Source organism: Balaenoptera physalus (assembly GCF_965194825.1).
Source record: "Balaenoptera physalus genome assembly, chromosome: 6".
NCBI classification, from domain to species: domain Eukaryota; kingdom Metazoa; phylum Chordata; class Mammalia; order Artiodactyla; family Balaenopteridae; genus Balaenoptera; species Balaenoptera physalus.
Window position 1 is genome coordinate 56,576,724 of NC_138885.1, and position 21,093 is coordinate 56,597,816.

General features: G+C 38.7%; 1 long non-coding RNA gene across 1 annotated transcript; it reads left to right on the forward strand.

Annotated features, from left to right (window-relative positions):
• The first annotated feature begins 94 nt into the window (after positions 1–94).
• LOC309663109 lies at positions 95–3,359 on the forward strand. The gene is made up of 2 exons (XR_014265107.1): positions 95–718; positions 1,332–3,359. It is a non-coding gene; the product is annotated as an uncharacterized lncRNA (long non-coding RNA).
• The last annotated feature ends 17,734 nt before the right edge of the window (positions 3,360–21,093 follow it).

The following is a 21,093-nucleotide window of genomic DNA, read 5'->3' on the forward strand; positions in this document are numbered from 1 at the left end:
AATCCGCCGGGCGGGGTGTGTCTGGTCTGGGAGGAGCCACCCTTTGGTCGGTTCCGGTACGCACAGTCCTTCGGTCACGGGCCCTGCGGGGAAAAAGAAAAGGAAAGGGAATTCTCTCTTCCAGCGAGTAAGACAGCAGCGCTCCAGCAATGCCAGCGGGTATTTCGTCTACCTTGCCAGGGTTCGCCCTTAAAATTCAGACTTCGTTCCCGGGGCCGTCTCGCATCACCCCTTGTCAGCGAAGATGTGGAGGGGGTGAAAGCGCGTGACTGGGGGCTTCCCAGCCCAGAGGGAAAGAGAAACTGCCAGAGACCCTGATGTCAACAGCAAGGTGTTAGCGTTGGCTGGTGAATGCAGGCAGCCCCTGGCCGCGCCTGAGTGGTAAAATGACAGGGGACAGGCAGAGAGACGAAGCTAAGAAGACATCTTTTCAGAGGTGTGTTAAGCCCAGAACCCCAGGATGACGTGACCTCTGTACCCTTTCCAGAACAAACCTGCCCTTCTGTGGGTCCCCAAGAAGTAACTCTGGGAATTTACTTCCCAGAGGGTGGGTATGCAAAAGAGCAAGTAATGATAAACGATTAACTTTATTGCCTCATGCATAGACAGTAGTATTTATTTGGCTTTGACCAAGGCCTGGTGACAGACGCTGAAGGGCTTGAACCACCGACTCAGCTTAGGAGGAAGCCAAGACTGAAGGTCTCCCATCTCCCAGTATGTAAGTTCCCCATATTCTTTAATATACAACTTTCCTTTAATAAAACAAAACAAAATCCCCAACAACTTATTTTTGATGTAGCTGCCATTCTTTTCTTGGATTCAATACAGCAAGTTTTGGCTGAAGCAGCTAGGAACTTAATTAGCAACTAATGTACCAACTTGTAGTAAACATCAACATTTGTCTATGTCATGAGGGAAAAGAAAAGACACCCACACTGAAAAGTGGCAGCTTTGGTTCAGTACAGAAGCCACATAAATGTGAGTTCTTCACGTTGCTACTCATGCAGGTGTTCTGCAGCCCTGGATGACTGTGGGTGGTAGTTTATCTGCTTCATAATGAGAACCTCATGGTCCAGAATTATATGGAAGAAGAAGGGGTCATTTAGGCTATGAAAAAGATATATTTAGGAAAAGGAATCTGCTAGCAATGCACATTCAATGAAGTTTGGATAGGCCAGGGAAGCTTGGTGGAGTTTTGGACTGGATAAGTGAAACACAGAATCTTTGTATTTATTGGAGGCATAGAAAATACCCAATTGAGTACATTATAGCTGTCGTCTTATATTATTTGCTAATTATATTATGTAGCTAAGCCTTTTTTCTTCCCCAAGGATTGTAAGCTGCTTGAAGAAAGGACATATTTACACAGGACCAGTACAATACTCTACAAATAGTAGGCCCTTGCTGATTTTCCCCCTGAATGGGAATTGTATTTGCCTTGACCCAGCAGCTGGCTTAATGTCAAACACACAGTGAAAGTTGTTGAAATGAAATAGAACCTTGGCCTTGCAGGTGAGCCTGATTTATGCTATTCTTTGCTGTCTCTTCATAAAATATTACCATATCTTTATTTACTTTGGAGAGTTTATCTTGTAGGTAGAAGATAACCACATTAGACATTTCTACAGAAGTATTCAAATTATCAATTTTAGTTATGTGTCTACAAAGATATCTGTTAGGGCTATTAAACTCCACCTCACCCCCTCAGGTGCTGGCAGGTTTTATTCAGTATGTTAAAGCAAAAACAAACAAACAAACAAACCAAAAAACATTCTGTCCCCTGTTACTCATCCGTCCGTCCTTTAGTTTCAAACATTGGGGAATAAAAAGGGGTTGCTGATTAAATATGGGGAAATAATGACATCTTCTTAATGCCACAGAATTGCTGTCCTGGTGAAAGAGGGTCAAAAGTGGAAGTTTAAATGTTTGGTATTTAGATTATATCATTCATTCATTCATTCAATCACTTAAAAAATTGTCATTAAGAACCTACTATGTGGGGCTTCCCTGGTGGCGCTTAAGAATCCGCCTGCCAATGCAGGGGACACGGGTTCGAGCCCTGGTCCGGGAAGATCCCACATGCCGTGGAGCAACTAAGCCTGTGTGCCACAACTACTGAGCCTGTGCTCTAGAGCCCACGAGCCACAACTACTGAGCCTGCGTGCCACAACTACTGAAGCCTGCGCGCCTAGAGCCCATGCTCCACAACAAGAGAAGCCACCGCGATGAGAAGCCCTCGCACTGCAACGAAGAGTAGCCCCCGCTCACCGCAACTAGAGAAAGCCCGCGCACAGCAACGAAGACCCAAAGCAGCCAAAAAATAAATTAACTAAGTAAATCTTTTTTTAAAAAAAAAAAAAAGAACCTACTATGTGACCAGTGTTGCTGTAGGGGCAGTTTATAAAACTAAACAAAGTTCCTACTTTTATGGGTCTGACATTCTAATGCGAGTGGGAAGACAGAAAATAAATAATAACTAGAAAATATACAGCGTGCCAGGTGAGGATAGGTGCTATGAGGACTATGGTAAGATCTAGCTAATAATGCACACTGCAGTTTCACTGTTTGACTTTCCATCTAGATGCCCTCTCCTGACCCTCACCGTTAGCATCACATAATACCCATCAATAAAAATTATCAATACATATTTCCTTTCAGGTAAGAGTCACTTTGCTGGATGAAGATTGATGAGGACTGATCCTGAGGGAAAATAGAAACCTCTTTTTTTTTTAGGAATCTACCATAGTCTTGATAGGGCCACTGCTGGAGGAAAGAAGTTGAGGAAAAAGAAAGCCAATCTCTCAAAATGTATCCTTTTTCTTCATCTATATTTTTGCACCATGGTTTAGTTTATTTTCTTCTTTTTGTTTTAACAGGGGTTTCCTCTGTCACATTTCTTCAGATAACTTTTATTATCCTCCTCCTTATTGTTTCTAAACATAAGTTTCTGTTTCCTTTCTCCTTTGAGGTAGGAAGTCATACTGAGCTATATCTTTTCCTTTTTTCTAGAGCTGCCCTTTCTTTTTAAACCCAAAAGAAATATTTCAGTCTCCATCAGTTTTAAAAGTCACCTTTTAGCCTTTTGTTTTTTAAATTTTAATTCAGAAGGATACTAGATAACAGATTCTTGCTGTTATCCAACTTACCATTCGAGTTTTCTACAGCTAAGAAGTAGTAAAAATCATAACTGCCACTTCTTTGACAAACTAGAACTACAGTTTAATGGCCACACATGGCAGAAATGCCTTTTCCAAAGAAAATGACAATAAATTAAATTTGATGAGGAAATGCTTCTAGAATTGTTGCTCTGTTTTTTTCACTTGTTTACTAAATTGTCTCAATAAAGAGCCTATTTGTAATTTACAGTCAGATGCCCTTTGACTAGCAGAATAGAGCCGTGATTAAGCTGAGAGACCGTGAGCTCAGGATATCAGGATTCACGTCTCAGCTCTGCCTCTTAATTGCTGTGTGATCTTAGGAAAATAACCTCAAATTTCTCAGTTGTAAAACGAGAATGATGGTGATACCAGTACTATGTCATAAGGTTGTTGGAAGCACTTAGCACTAATCCTGGCATGTTATACATGCCCTATACATGACTGCCAGCACTTTTATACAAACGACGAGTAAGAGATGTTGCTAGCCCTCAACGAATGTGCAGTTGATAGAGGAAATAACTTAGTTATACACATAAACATTATGTAATAACTAGCCATCTAACTGATACTTACATAGGATCCCTTTTTGCAAGAAACAAAAGCTCATAGGCTGATTTAGCAGAAAAGTTTATTGAAAGGATACCGTTTATATGTCAATGCTACTCTCTCACTTCGTCCCAGCTTACCCTTCCCCCTCCCCGTGTCCTCAAGTCCATTCTCAAATACATAGCTAGTGGGAAGCAGCTGCATAGCACAGGGAGATCAGCTGGGTGCTTTGTGACCACCTAGAGGGATGGGATAGGGCGGGTGGGAGGGAGGCGCAAGAGGGGGGGGATATGGGGATATATGTATGCATATAGCCGATTCACTTTGCTGCACAGCAGAAACTAACACAACATTGTAAAGCAAGTATACGCCAATAAAGATGTTAAAAAGGATATTGTTTATATTTCAAAAACATAAATAGGTCCAAAATAGAAAAAAATTCTAAGTTTACTAGATCATGATACCCATTTCTTAATTACTTCCAAAAATTCAGTTATAAACTTTTGGTTTTAAGTGTGCACATGTGAAAGCTTTTCTACATAATGAAAAGTTTTGGCAAAAAAATCAGGTGTCAGTGAAACATTTTCCAAACATCCATTTTTCTAAATACTTCCTCCATAGCTTAAGTCCTTTTAAAAGCAGTTACTTGCATATTTGCACACCTTTAAAACAACACCTTTGCCTCAAAGGCATAAATTGGCTGAGCTTTTCTTTTACTTTATTTTACAATAAATGCTCAAAAGCAAACTACAGTCAAATGTAGGTAGAGTGCCATTGTCTTTTCCTTGAAATCCTGGTTGACATTTAGCTGGTGAGCACTGTGGGGTTAGATGTCTCAGCCTGTGTCCATTCTGATTGAGGAGTGGCTGCTCTAGTTGCTTAATACCCACCCCATATACTTAGTAAAATATTTTCATTTCACCTCTGCTCCTATATAGCTGACAAAGTCTTGAAGTAGGAGTAGGAGACATGAGTTATTGCTGTAGAATGAGTTATTGAAATCAAATATTGAGATAAATTGAGCCAAACTTTTGAGCTGCTAAATCACATGGTCACACTAAGATTTTTTTAAAAAATAAAACGTTGTCAATTACAATTTATTTTTATTATTAATACACTAGATTATATCAGTTGCATTTTAAAATCTTATTTCACTTTTGTCTGATCCCTTACTTTTAAGTTTGTATTGTTGTTTGTATTTTAGGGTATGTCATTCTATTTGTACATGTAAAGATTTTCTAAATATATATATTTATTTATTGGGGTCCGTGTTCAAATATTTTAGCTGATAGGGGATCAAGAACAAAGTACTTGGAGACTACAGCTCTAGAGAGCTTCCCAAGGGCTAGAGATTGTGTTAAATTTGAAGAGCAGTATAATAAGAATGAAGGGGGGGCTTCCCTGGTGGCACGGTTGTTGAGAATCCGCCTGCCAATGCAGGGGACACGGGTTCAAGCCCTGGTCTGGAAAGATCCCACATGCCGCGGAGCAACTAGGCCCGTGAGGCACAATTACTGAGCCTGCGCATCTGGAGCCTGTGCTCCGCAACAAGAGAGGCCGCGATAGTGAGAGGCCCGCGCACCGTGATGAAGAGTGGCCCCTGCTTGCCACAACTAGAGAAAGCCCTCACACAGAAACGAAGACCCAACACAGCCATAAATTAATTAATTAAAAAAAAAAAAAAAGAATGAAGGGGGAAGGTGTGGAGGTGAAAGAAGAGAAAGCTCTGGGAGGAAAACAAATTCAACGTTTAGATCTTAAAAGTAGAATATTCCAAATTGCTAGCGTTATTATTGCTTTGTGACAAATGTTGGTATATTAAGTTAATACATGGAACTTGAATATATTTCATAGCCTATTGCCAGACATGCTGTCCAGCAGATTTGTTCCTGAATTGAATCTTTTATAAAAAATTAATTTTTATTTAAAAAATAGTTTATATTCACTGTAGAAATTTCAGGGGGAAAATCACATCATATTGAAGAAGATTATATGAATTACTTATAATCCTATCACCCAGAGATAGGCATTATTAATATTTCAAATGCATTTCCTACCAATATTTAATTGCACAAGTATATGTGTAAATGCATGTGTTTGCACATACCTATACACACTCAACATCTGTTCATCGGAGAGTGAGCTGAGGTGGTCTCAACTGTGAGGAAGAGATCGCCAAGGAAGAGATCTCCATAGGTAGATTGTATTGACATTCCAAGGGGAGAAAGAATCTGTGAGAAATTCCCTGCGGCAGGGAAGGCCAGGATATAATAAGTTCATTCCTGTGTTGCCTTTGCTGTACTGACTCTTCTTAGTCCCAGGTCTTCCATGAAAGGCTGCCACATATAATAGGTTTGTGTTGTGGTGCTTTGGTTAATAAAGGAGAGGCAGTGGCCCCATGGAGCAGAGCTACACAGAGAGAAAAGTGTATCTGTAGAAAGTGAGACAGGGAGCATGGATTGAGAATTCCATCCAAGAGAGACAATGAGAGCATAAGCCCTCTAGGGATTGTCAGACATCTCAGGAACTGTGCCAGACTTACCATGCTCTACAGGATACGAAGGGCCATCTCAGTAGGCATACTTTCAGGTGCAAGGTAAAGACGATGCCTGAGTAGGTGTGGCCCAGCAACAGGAATTGATTTTTCTCACATAACAAGAAGAGCCAATGATTCATTGAGGTCAGAACTCTGGGATGTGTCCTGTAATTTTCTTGGCTTTTCTCTCATGGTTGCAAAATGGCTACTACAGCTCTGAACATCATTTCTTCCTACAACTCCACTTAAAAGTAGGTTGTAGCAGGATGGAACATAGAGTTTCTCCCACTTGCCTTCTCCACAGTGAAGGAAAAAAAAAGTGTCCCTGGAGTCTCACAGCAGAATTTTTTTTATATGTCTCATTGGCTAGAACTGGGCTGTGACACCTCCCCTAAAATAAAGTGATACCTGCTCAAAATACTAAAAAATTCTGATTTCTAATAGTAAGGCACTGTTTGTCACAGGAGCTCAAGCCATTTTATTTGACTATTAAAATACAAAAATAACCCAGAGAAGGCTAGAAAAATTTGTTTTTTAGATGCTTTCCTTACCTGAGCACACACATTGCCCTTGAAGAGCATCCCCAATAGGAAGTACCAAAGCAGCCATTCAATTCTTTGTTGTGGTGGCAAAGTGAGCTAGCAAGTTGTTCTCAAGCCTAGCTGTATATTTGACTCACAGGGAGACATATATACAATTATTTATTGCATCAGAATCTCCACAATTGGAACTTTATTGTCAATTATTTCTCCTTTCAATTCCACCTGTGATTCCACTCTCCAGCCAGAGTTGAGAACTAGAGATGAGGGCCTCTGCTAGCCTAGGGCCAACAGAGTACAGTGGAGTCTCGTTACTCGCTATAAACTCACACTGAATTAGCGAATACGGAACGACTTCTCCTGGGGAAGTATTAGGTTCCTGAGAGCCTAATTCACAACATTTCTAAAACCAATCAATGCATAACCTTGCTTTGTGTGTGTTTCTATTTAAAGACCCCTTATTTAATATATATTGTTAATTCACTGACATTATACTCAGGGTCAACAACACTGTAACGCACACCTGAATGAAGCTTATCTAACACATATTTCTCTTTGAGGCACATCACAGCCTTCCAGTGCTTGGGTACACTAGATAACACTTCAGGACTATGCTTGGGGCCATTTAAAACAGTGAAATCACCAACAAAAAGCACAAAAATATAAAAAAATTAGGACTAAACATATGATGAAAAGGACACTGGTTTGCAAGATGAAAACTGAAACGAGTAGTAGAGCATCCCCTTGTTCAACCTCAGCTAGGAAAATTAAATTTTATAATATTTAAAAATATTTAAAATAAAATATTTCCTGATATACACCGAAGAGAATTTAATTTTTCTCCTCTGAATTCCTAATTAGAATGTGTGTATCCGTGTGTTGCATTTGTGTGTCTATATGCAAATTTGTGTTGAGGGTATAAAGATTCAACAGCTCTAGGGGAGCTTGCATGGTCCTTCCCACCCCTCAGAAGTGGTACACAATTTTAGAACTTAATTAGCACAGAGGGTTTCATTTCATTGATTCTTTCTCCCTCAAATGCAATTAAAAACCTCAAGGGGGACGTATCGTACGATGTGGGAGATTTTAAAAATTTTAATGATAGCGTGGTCCAAATTATTTTGTTACTACAAATGATCTATTTTAAAATACTTTAAGATGAAGGATTTATGATTTTAACAGATGGATGACTGTAAATAAGGCTGCAAGCTTGGACTGTAAGTGATGTTCTACATCTCAGAAATATTTTGTTTTTCAGGAATAGACTGCTTATGTGCACATAAATGTGCTGTGTGTTGTTAATTAGGGATTAAGAATAATAGTAACATACAGTATTAGTAGAACATCACAATGAACTGTAGAGAAAACCTGAGCTTCCTCACGAAATGAATTCTAAAAGCTGGCCCAGAATCTCAGGTGAAGCCAAGCACTGCCTGTGGCTTAGTAAGTTCCCTGGACCCTAGATGACCCAGCAGATCCAGAGCAGCACAGGCCAAGTCCTAGACATTCAGGAGTATGCCCGCCCTTGCCAGAAAGGGACTTGCCTTGCTTCCTTCCTTAGGCTCCTCTGTAGAGCTGCTGGCTGCTGATGGTGTTGCCTCTGCCGCCACCTTGTGGGGTTTTAACTATCAAATCTTAACTGTGTCAGAACTGGTTTGGCTGGTCTCAAGTAAATAAAACTGTAACTAGGTACAATTATAGATTTATTTTTTTGCCAGATAACAGAAAAGGGATATAATCTACACTTCCCAATGGGAAGATAATTTAGTATAAATTATTATATCTTATAAAAACAGAGAACAGAAAGAGGGCTAATTTATCTGCTAGTAGGGAATTTCCCCATTTTGCCAAAGGTGCACTGAGATTCATAGAAGTTGTATTATTCTGCCCAACGTCACACAGCCAATAGATGAACTTGGAGTCAATTATAAATCTCTAAAATATTTATTGCACAGTTCCTTCAAGAGTTAAAATAGACAATAATGACTAGAACCAATTGTTTTAAAATGCAGGTAGTATTGTTATTCCAGCATGCTGAGGACAACAGATCAGGGGATGATTGCCATTGAAAAAACAGTTTGTTACAGTTTCCAAGAGGAGGGGGCACACCAGACTATGCAGGACCACATAGGGAAGCACCAGGGTCAGTCAGGAGGCAGAAGGAGTAAGGGGAAAGCCTGGGGTGGGAGCCTTTATTTTGGTTTCCATGGGAATGGCCAGGCAAGGCAGGGTAAGCAGGGTTAGAATTGGCTGGTTTGAATAATTTTAGCAGGCTCTGGGGCAGGGAAGCTGTTTCTTCTAGGTGCCTGGTATCTGGCCCCAGGGAGATTAGTGCAGAGGATACTGCCTCTTGACAAGTAAGAGCCAGAGAGAGGAGATAGTTCAGAGTTTGGGCTCTGGATTGGCTAGTTTGCGATGAAAGTGTTTTCCCTGTTCAGTGTTTTGCTACCTCTAAGAAGTGGTTAGTCCTGGGAGGGACAGTCAGTGAGGACCCAGATCCCAGAACATCAAAAATACAGAAAATAAGAAAATGTAGTTAGTGTACCAATTAACATATTCTCTTGAAGTCAGAGAGTGTGTCTGAATGAATGAAATCAGTAGATAAAGGGAAATTGTTCTGTTATAGGTATTAATTTATTATCTGCATGATATGGTTAGCTGATAGTTTACTACATGAATGTTTCTCAAATATCAATCAGGAGGAAATATCAAAATTGATCTAAATATCAGCTATTTTTTTCATTCTTGAATAACTATCATAGGGTCATAAGCTTGAGGATACATGTTTGCTTAGTTAATACTTTAAGGTGGAGATTATAATCATTTAATTTTTCAAATTTATACTGAAAAAGCTCTATTTTAGGCACATGCATTTTCCAATAGAAATCAGTTCTGTTTCCTTCCAAACAGTTTTTTACTTTATGTGTACATGTATTTAAAATACTATACAGAAAGACATTTTACACAGGAATTTTAATTTTTAAAAATATTTGATCTTTCTTACTCATATACCTAGATATTTGCTATGTCCTCACTCACACCTTTTTGGTACTTTCTCTTGATTTAATTACGTTTTCTGATATCACTAACTTCCATTTTGACAATTTATGAGCAAACTGTGGCCTAAAGATTCTGTTGCTAGGTTACATCCTCCTTTCTCCTCCCCGCACCACCCCACCCCTTCTTCTGGGCTGGTTGCCACAGTGCTTCTTGTTAATGGGTGGCTCAAGTCTGTACTGGAATCATGGTGGCTGAATAAAAATCTAGATTCTCATTCTCCCTCTCTCATCTCCATAGCCTAGTTGCTCAATCAAGCATTTGGATTTAATTAAAGAGAGATTCACCATTTGATATAATTATTCTATAAATACTAACTTTAGGCAACTTATCTGGATTTTTGCCTTACAGAAAAATTACATAAGTTGAGTCTCTAACTGAAGAGTCATTAAATCTTGGCAGGATTATAAATGTAAGTTATGGGATTTATTTTTGTTCGCTGTGTTTGATCTTTTCCACTTGCCTCTAAAGATCCATGCTCCACCCTCCTCTACATTGAACTGTTCCCTGGGAGGCTGACCTTTATGAATTGTGTCCTTGAACTCTCTTTTCCTCGGGCTTCTGATTGGGATCAGCCAGTGGAAGCACTGAAAGGAGATCGGAGGCAGGGAAGAGAGTGAGGCTGTGGTATTTGTTCCTCAGTTCCCTTCCATCCAGTTCATTGTGCATCCCTCTCCTGAAGGTCAGGTCAGGTGGCCCTCTCCACACAGCTACTGTCTCCAGGTTTCAGTGGCTGCTTCCTTGCCTTGCCCCCCTCAGCCTAAGGGTGGTAACAGGTTCTCACTGTTGCTTGCACTGAGATGCTATATCATCCCTCGTTGATGCCTCTTAACTATGTCAACACCTTTGTAAATAGTGACTTTATCATAGTCCCTCAATTACTGTGTTTGAGTGTGCCATCTGCATTTTTGGTAGATGCGCCAACAACTGAGTTTTATGGGTAAAGGCCAGAAAGCAAAGCAAATGTTTAGGTAGGCTCAGTTGAGCAGATCTTGTGGATGGTGCATTAACTGGGTTCCTTCTATCCACCCAGGTTGTTCTGGCACCATCACTGATCATGAGTCCCCATCTATGTTAATATATGTCATAAGTCCTATCCTCTGGGACCTTACAAGGAGAGTACTAAACTCCTTTTTCTTTTACCTTATAAGTGCTTTATAGCTTAATTCTTACCTTAGAAAGCTTTAAGCATGGGACTTCATTCATTCATTCAAAACTACAACACTGTGGGTTGTCATTTTCCAAACATGAAAATCATTAGGTTATATTTTGTTTTAAAAAGATTTTGCAACTGTTTTGATCTGTGCCTGCATTCGCAATGCATCTTATTACTCAGTTTTCTCTTAAAATGTAATTGGTGCTACTTATTTCACAAGATTGTTGTGAAGATCAAATGTAATAATCTGAAAAATAGCTGTGAAAAGTATTATGTGCTATATAAATAAATAGATTGTAGGGGAATTCCCTGGTGATCCAGTGGTTAGGACTCTGCACTTTTACTGCCAAGGGCCCGGTTCAGTCCCTGGTCAGGGAACTACAATCCCACAAGCCGTGAGGCACGGCTAAATAAATAAACAACAAACATTTAGTTTAAAAAAAGATTGTAAATTTTTCATTCATTCTTATTACCAGGTCTTATTTCCACCAGCAATTTTATCTTCACACATGCACAAAACACCTGAGGATTACTGTGGAAATGAGATGATCTCAGCTTTTAGACAGTCTATAATCTAAAAATTTAAAAACTGGACCACTTTTATGGTTTTGATTAAATTATTTTAGTTTTTGGTAACTTAAATTCACATTATACATAATCAAGTTACTTACTAAAGGGATAAACACCAGCCAAAAGTATCAGTCAAAATTATTTCATTTATATCTTTCTAGAAAGTCAGTTTTGTGAGTGTATGATCTCATGTTAATATGGAGTCTGATATTCATGAGCATGAAACCTGGATTTAAAATCTAAGACAGGAGGGACTTCCCTGGTGGTGCAGGGGTTAAGAATCCACCTGCCAATGCAGGGGACACAGGTTCGAGCCCTGGTCCAGGAAGATCCCACATGCCACGGAGCAACAAAGCCTGTGCGCCACAACTACTGAGCCTGCGCTCTAGAGCCTGTGAGCCACAACTACTGAGCCCACGTGCCACAACTACTGAAGCTTGTGTGCCTACAGCCCGTGCTCTGCAACAAGAGAAGCCACGGCAATGAGAAGCCTGCGCACCACAACGAAGAGTAGCCCCCGCTCGCCACAACTGGAGAAAGCCTGCATGCAGCAAAAAAGACCCAACACAACCAAAACTAAATTTTTAAAAACCCAATAAATTTTTTAAAAATAAATAAATAAAATAAATATTAAGACAGGTATTTTTCCACCATTACTCGAGTCACAGATTACTTAACCCAGGCTATTAATTATAGTGTTGCTGCTTTTATTGAGCATTAGTTGTGGACACACATTGTGGTTAACATTATATATAGCACTTCTAAAGAAGTTTGTGTTGCATCCAAATTGCTTAATAGAGCTTAGCAATCCAAGTGAGGATATATATATTCAGAAGCTACCATTCCTCACCTTTCTGAAGAGCCCTGTTGACACTTTTCATATATTCATTACTGTTTATTAAATTGCTTTAATAAATAGTACTCTTCTGCCAAAAGAGTACTTAATATTATCAGAATTAGAAACAGAAAATTGTGCTGTTGAAAGCCTAGCTGAATAAGGTCAATTTGTCAAGTGGTTGGTCTCAGTAACAAATGGTAAATAATACTCATTTTTGTCTTATTTGGGAAGCTTATTATATCTCTCTGTCCTCACCAGTGGGCAGAACCCTTAGGCAGTTGCTGAAAGAAACGGAAAGTTTTGGACTTCTAATGAAATTATTACTGAATGACTTCATTTTATACTGCCATGTTTTTATGCCTTACGAAATGAACACATATAGAGCCTTCATCATTCCGTGTCAAAAAGACAATTAATTTCTGGAGAAAGTATGATAATTATTGCATGTATATCAATTAAAACAATGGCATGAAATCTATGTGAATACATTTTAGCATGAAATAAATAAATTCTAGGGTGGATCCAAGGTGACAACACAACAGACACTTAGGACTAAGTGTCTCCTCTTCCTCACCTTTCAGGTCTTGTATGTTATAGACAACTGTGTCCCCCTAAAATTCATTTGTTGAAGCCTAACTCCCAGTGTGATGGTATTTGGAGATAGGGTCACTGAATGGTAATAAGGTTTAGATGAGTTTATGAAGGTATGCCCCTCATGATGGGATTAGTGCCCTTATAAGAAACACCAGAGAATTTGCTTCTCTGTCTCCCTCCAACAAAAGGACAAGCATGGATACAGTGAGAAGGCAGCATCTGCAACTCAAGGAGTGCGATCTCACCAGACACCAACCCTGCTGGCACCTTGATCTTGGACTTTCAGTCTCCAGAACTGTGAGAAATAAATTCCCATTGTTTAAGCCATCCAGTCTATTGTATTTTATGGCAGCACGAGCTGACTAAGACATTGGGTGTGCATAATTTCTCAAACTATATGGATTTAAAGGTTGCCAGAATCACTTTGCATATATAATAAGCTTCACCTTTAATCCACTAGGTCATAAGCTATTTCTATTATTCATTAGTTTTTATGGACAACAGTGTCAAAGAAGTATTAATTTCTTAGGCCCCTCTCACTTTCATTACCACCAACAGCAATTAATTTTCATTTTAGGGCCATTTTGGAGGAACACCTCTCACCTCCCACTGAATTCTTCACTACTTCTCAACAGTTGCTGTATATGTATCAAGTGGAGAGTAGCAAGGTTCAGCAAGAAGCAGATGCTGGGTGGTTGGTAGGCACTGTTCACTCCAGCCAGCCTCTTAGATCAACAACCTACCTGACATTGTCACTTAGTCTCCTAGGCGTCTCAAATCTAACATGTTCAATGTTGATTTTTGATTTGGCCATCCCAAATAGCTCTTCCTCCAGTTGCCACCACTGGCAAAGATATACAAAACTGGACACTAGTTAAAGTGGTAAGGATGACTGAAGTTGGTCATATACTATTAATAATAGGGAAATAATAATAATAGGGAAAAGAATCCAGCGTGAACTGGACTCAACTTTGATTTGTACAGCAGTGACTGTGTATTTTAAAGGGAGGATGAGGGAATAAGGAGGGGGTAAATGGGGGCTCTGTAGAATCAGGGAAGCGAAAAAATGACAAAAAGCAGGAAGAGGGATCTAGTCCATGTGAAACCCATCTGGGTTTGCTAACTGGCCCTTATGGAAGTTAGGCTCCTGCCCTCTCACAGAGCCGGGGAGACAGGAGCTCTACCTTCAGGTGTTGGCTGGAACAAACAGTAAATTCTTTTGGAAGCCTTGAGTCTTCTCACAGAGGCACTTTAAGGGGGTGCTAGTGTCATCATAGGGATACAGCCTTGAGCTGCCAGAAACTAAGTTAGTGTTTGGTCAAGTTTTTATTGGACAGGATTAAGAAGAGAGCTCAGAAGAACCTGGCTAGAGTTGGGTCAAGGAGAGAATCTTTGTCACCAAGCCATTAAGGGGCAAATCCAAAAACATCAGTAAATCCTGAAGGCTATACCTTAAAAGTGGAAAATGATCTCACCATCTCAACTGCTGCTGCATAGTAAGTCACCATCATCTCTGAATTATCAACAGATCGCTAATAGATCTCCTTGCTTCTTCACTAACCCCCTTCAGTCTATTGTCAGCACAGCCAAAAGAGTGATGCTTTAAAAATTAAGTTATATCATGTCCGGCTAAGGCTCCAAACCCTTCAGTGGCTCCTTATCTCACCCAGAGAATGAAAGTCCTTGCAATAGCCTATAAAGGCCTGGCGTGATCTGCCCCAATGCCCCGGCTCTGTAACCACTCTATGACTTGTCCTGGCTCAATCCACACCAGTCTCACTGGCCTCCCTGCTGTTCTTTAAACAGGTCAGAAGGCTTCTGCTTTAGGATTGTAACTCCAGTTCTGCCTGGAATATTCTTCCTACAGATAATTTCATGCCTAACTTGTTCATGTTCTTTAAGCCTTTGTGCAAACATCCCCTACTTTACAAGGCTACCTTGGGCATTCCATTTGATACTGCCACCTACTCTGTCACCTCCCTACCCCTACCTCTGCTTTCATGTTCCTTTTGTTCCACAGCATTTATCATCTTCTAACATACTATAAAATAATTTACTTATTCATTATCTTTACTTATTATTGTCTATTCTTCCTGCTAGAATATAAGCTCCACAAGGGCAAGGATATCCTTCTCACTCCCACTAATGTATATTTTTTCCATCTAAACTAGTACTAGAGTATAGATGTTCAATAAGTATTTGTTGACTAAAATGAATTAGTCTGTGAAATTTTTTAGTGATATAAAATAAGCTCCATTAATGCTGTTTTTCATTAGCTGGTATATCTTGTTATAGTATTTGGCATATAAATGATTTCTATGAGATGCTCTGGGTCTGGAACTGAAGTTTGCTAAGGAGCAGTAAATATTTACCTTGTCTTTCATGTCCCTGTTTCTCCACCTGTAAAAAGAGGGAGAGAAAGAAACATTTCATTTAGAGGGAAAGAGAAAATGAGGCGGCAACAGATAGGAAAGGGAACCATAGTTATTTCAGTGTTTATACTATACTAATAAATGTACTGGTTAATTGAATATCTAAACTTACCCTAAGACCAAAGACCACCAAGATTTGAAAGAAATACTCTAGGTAATACTGTAGTCATGAAAACGTTATGGTCACCAGAAAGCATGTATCCTGTGTAAGAGAAGTAATTATTGGCTAATCTTAGTCAAAACCATGCATGTTCTTGTTTATTTTTCTAGCTATTGGTGTGTCATTTTTCTGCTCTTTAAGCACTCTCCACTTATGGTGTAAATAATTTTTATTACATTTTAAAATACTATGTTTGTGGGTGGAGAGACAGGGGCAAATGCATTGTTTAACAGACCACATTCTGCAGCCAAATTTCCTGGATTCTAATCTCAACTTTGCTACAAACTATGCAGCTCTGGATAAGTGATATACAACTCTCCACCTCACTTTTTACATTTATAAAATGGAGGTAATAATAGTATATACCTGATGGAGTTCTTTCAAGGAATAACACCTCACAACACAATGCCTGTTACATACTATTCACTCTAAAAATAGCTATTTTTATAAAATAATGGAGTATTTTCTGAAAAAACGTATAATTTAAAGTTGTTGTTTTTAACATCTTTATTGGAGTATAATTGCTTTACAGTGTTGTGTTAGTTTCTGCTGTATAACAAAGTGAATCAGCTATATGCATACGTATATCCCCATATCCCCTTCCTCTTGCGTCTCCCTCGCACCCTCCCTATCCCACCCCTCTAGGTGTTCACAAGCACCAAGCTGATCTCCCTGTGCCATGCAGCTGCTTCCCACTAGCTATCTAGTTTACATTTGGTAGTGTATATACGTCAATGCTACTCTCTCACTTTGTCCTTCCCCCTCCCTGTGTCCTCAAGTCCATTCTTTACGTCTGTGTCTTTATTCCGGTCCTGCCCCTAGGTTCTTCAGAACCTTTTATTTTATTTTAGATTCCATATATATGTGTTAGCATACGGTATTTGTTTTTCTCTTTCTGACTTACTACACTCTGTATGACAGACTCTAGGTCCATCCACCTCATTACAAATAACTCAATTTCGTTTCTTTTTATGGCTGAGTAATATTCCATTGTACATATGTGCCACATCTTCTTTATCCATTCATCTGTTGATGGACATTTAGGTTGGTTCCATGTTCTGGCTATTGTAAATAGTGCTGCAGTGAACATTGTGCTACATGATTCTTTCTGAATTATGGTTTTCTCATGGTATATGCCCAGTAGTGGGATTGCTGGGTCATTTGGTAGTTCTATTTTTAGTTTTTTAAGGAACCTCCATACTGTTCTCCATAGTGGCTGTATCAATTTACATTGCCACCCACAGTGCAAGAGGGTTCACAATATGAACCCACACCCTCTCCAGCATTTATTGTTTGTAGACTTTTTGATGATGGCTATTCTGACCAGTGTGAGGTGATACCTCATTGTAGTTTTGATTTTCATTTCTCTAATGATTAGTGTTGTTGAGCATCTTTTCATGTGTTTTTAGCAATCTGTATATCTTCTTTGGAGAAATGTCTATTTAGGTCTTCTGCCCATTTTTGGATTGGGATGTTTGTTTTTTTGATATTGAGCTGCAAAGAGCAGCTTGTATATTTTGGAGATTAACCCTTTGTCAATTGCTTCGTTTGCAAATATTTTCTCCCATTCTGAGGGTTGTCTTTTCATCTTGTTTATGGTTTCCTTTGCTGTGCGAAAGCTTTTAAGTTTCATTAGGTCCCATTTGTTCATTTTTGTTTTTATTTCCATTTCTCTAGGAGGTGGGTCAAAAGGATCTTGCTGTGATTTATGTCATAGAGTGCTCTGCCTATGTTTTCCTCTAAGAGTTTGATAGTGTATGGCCTTACATTTAGGTCTTTAATCCATTTTGAGTTTATTTTTGTGTGTGGTGTTAGGAAGTGTTCTAACTGCATTATTTTACATGTAGCTGTCCAGTTTTCCCAGCACCATTTATTGAAGAGGCTGCCTTTTCTCCATTGTATACTCTTACCTTCTGTATCAAAGATAAGGTGACCATATGTGCGTGGGTTTATCTCTGGGCTTTCTATCCTGATCCATTGGTCTATACTTCTGTTTTTGTGCCAGTACCATACTGTCTTGATTACTGTAGCTTTGTAGTATAGTCTGAAGTCCAGGAGCCTGATTCCTCCAGCTCCATTTTTCTTTCTCAAGGTTGTTTTGGCTATTCAGGGTCTTTTGTGTTTCCATACAGATTGTGAAATTTTTTGGTCTAGTTCTGTGAAAAATGCCATTGGTGGTTTGATAAGTATTGCATTGAATCTGTAGATGTTTTGGGGTAGTATAGTCATTTTCACAATGTTGATTCTTCCAATCCAAGAACATGGTATATCTCTCCATCTGTTTGTATCATCTTTAATTTCTGTCAGCAGTGTCTTATAGTTTCCTGCATACAGGTCTTTTGTATCCTTAGGTAGGTTTATTCCTAGGTATTTTATTCTTTTTGTTGCAGTGGTAAATGGGAGTGTTTCCTTAATTTCTCTTTCAGATTTTTCATCATTAGTGTATAGGAATACAAGAGATTTTTGTGCATTAATTTTGTATCCTGCTACTTTACCAAATTCATTGATTAGCTCTAGTAGTTTTCTGGTAGCATCTTTAGGATTCTCTATGTATAGTATCATGTCATCTGCAAACAGTGACAGTTTTACTTCTTTTCCAATTGGGATTCCTTTTATTTCTTTTTCATCTCTGACTGCTGTGGCTAAAACTTCCAAAACTATGTTGAATAATAGTGGTGAGAGTGGGCAACCTTGTCTTGTTCCTGATCTTAGAGGAAATGCTTTCAGTTTTTCACCATTGAGAACGATGTTTGCTGTGGGTTTGTCATATATGGCCTTTATTATGTTGGGGTAAGTTCCCTCTATGCCTACTTTCTGGAGAGTTTTTAATCATAAATGGGTGTTGAATTCTGTCAAAAGCTTTTTCTGCATCTATTGAGATGATCCTATGGTTTTTATCCTTCAATTTGTTAATATGGTGTATCACATTGATTGATTTGCATATATTGAAGAATTCTTGCATTCCTGGGGTAAACCCCACTTGATCACGGTGTATAATCCTTTTACTGTGCTATTGGATCCTGTTTGCTAGTATTTTGTTGAGGATTTTTGCATCTATGTTCTTCAGAGATATTGGCCTATAGTTTTCTTTTTTTGTGACATCTTTGTCTGGTTTTGGTATCAGGGTGATGGTGGCCTCATAGAATGAGTTTGGGAGTGTTCCTCCCTCTGCTATATTTTGGAAGAGTTTGAGAAGGATAGGTGTCAGCTCTTCTCTAAATGTTTGATAGAGTTCGCCTGTGAAGCCATCTGGCACCGGGCTTTTGTTTGTTGGAAGATTTTTAATCACAGTTTCAATTTCAGTGCTTGTGATTGGTCTGTTCATATTTTCTATTTCTTCCTGGTTCAGTCTCGGAAGGTTGTGATTTTCTAAGAATTTGTCCATTTCTTCCAGGTTGTCCATTTTATTGGCATATAGTTGCTTGTAGTAATCTCTTATGGTCCTTTGTATTTCTGCAGTGTCAGTTGTTACTTCTCCTTTTTCATTTCTAATTCTGTTGATTTGAGTCTTCTCCCTTTTTTTCTTGATGAGTCTGGCTAATGGTTTATCAATTTTGTTTATCTTCTCAACTTTTAGGTTTATTGATCTTTGCTATTGTTTCCTCACTTCTTTTTCATTTATTTCTGATCTGATCTTTATGATTTCTTTCCTTCTCCTAACTTTGCAGGGTTTTTTTATTCTTCTTTCTCTAATTGCTTTAGGTGTAAGGTTAGGTTGTTTATTTGAGATGTTTCTTGTTTCTTGAGGTAGGATTGTATTGCTATAAACTTCCCTCTTAGAAGTGCTTTTGCTGCATCCCATAGGTTTTGGGTCATCGTGTTTTCATTGTCATTTGTTTCTAGGTATTTTTTTATTTCCTCTTTGATTTCTTCAGTGATCTCTTGGTTATTTAGTAGCATATTGTTTAGCCTCCATGTGTTTGTATTTTTTAATTTTTTTTTCCTTTAATTGATGTCTAGTCTCATAGCATTGTGGTCAGAAAAGATACTTGATATGATTTCAATTTTCTTAAATTTACCAAAGCTTGATTTGTGACCCAAGATATTGCCTATCCTGAAGAATGTTCCATGAGCACTTGAGAAGAAAGTGTATTCTGTTGTTTTTGGGTGAAATGTCCTATAAATACCAATTAGGTCCATCTTGTTTAATGTGTCATTTAAAGCTTGTATTTCCTTATTTATTTTCATTTTGGATGATCTTCCCTTGGTGAAAGTGAGGTGTTAAAGTCCCCTACTATGATTGTGTTACTGTTGATTTCCCCTTTTATGGCTGTTAGCATTTGCCTTATGTATTGAGGTGCTCCTATGTTGGGTGCATAAATATTTACAATTGTTATATCTTCTTCTTGGATTGATCCCTTAATCATTATGTAGTGTCCTTCTTTGTCTCTTATAATAGTTTTTATTTTAAAGTCTATTTTTTCTGATACGAGAATTGCTAATCCGGCTTTCTTCTGATTTCCATTTGCATGGAATATCCTTTTCCTACCCCTCACTTTCTGTCTGTATTTGTCCCTAGGTCTGACGTGGGTCTCTTGTAGACAGCATATGTACTGGTTTTGTTTTTGTATCCATTCAGCCAGTCTATGTCTTTTGGTTGGAGCATTTAATCCATTTACATTTAAGGTAATTATCGGTATGTATGTTCCTTTACCATGTTCTTAATTGGTTTGGGTTTGGGTTTGTAGGTGTTTTCCTTGTCTTGTGTTTCCTGCCTAGAGAAGATCCTTTAGCTGTTTGGTGGTGCTGAATTCTCTTAACTTTTGCTTATCTGTAAAGGTTTTAATTTCTCCATTGAATCTGAATGAGATCCTTGCTAGGTAGAGTAATCGTGGTTGTAGTTTCTTCCGTTTCATCACTTTAAATATGTCCTGCCACGCCCTTCTGGCTTGCAGAGTTTCTGCTGAAAAATCAGCTGTTAACCTTATGGGGATTCCCTTGTATGTTATTTGTTGCTTTTCCCTTGCTGCTTTTAATATTCTTTCTTTGTATTCAATTTTTGATAGTTTGATTAATACATGTCTCGGTATGTTTCTCTTTGGGTTTGTTCCGTATGGTACTCTCCGTGCTTCCTGGACTTGATTCACTATTTCACTTCCCATATTAGGGAAACTTTTGACCATAATCTCTTCAAATATTTTCTCAGACCCTTTCCTTTTCTCTTCTTCTTCTGGGACCCCTATAATTTGAATGCTGCTGCATTTAATGTTGTCCCAGAGGTCTCTGAGACTGTCCTCAGTGCTTTTCATTCTTTTTTCTTTATTCTGCTCTGCAGTAGTTATTTCCACTATTTTATCTTCCAGGTCACTTATCCGTTCTTCTGCCTCAGTTATTCTGCTATTCTAGAGTATTTTTAATTTCAGTAATTGTGTTGTTCATAACTGCTTGTGTGCTCTTTAGTTCTTCTAGATCATTGTTAAATGTTTCTTGTATTTTCTCCATTCTGTTTCCAATATTTTGGATCATCTTTACTATCATTTCTCTGAATTCTTTTTCAGGTAGCTTGC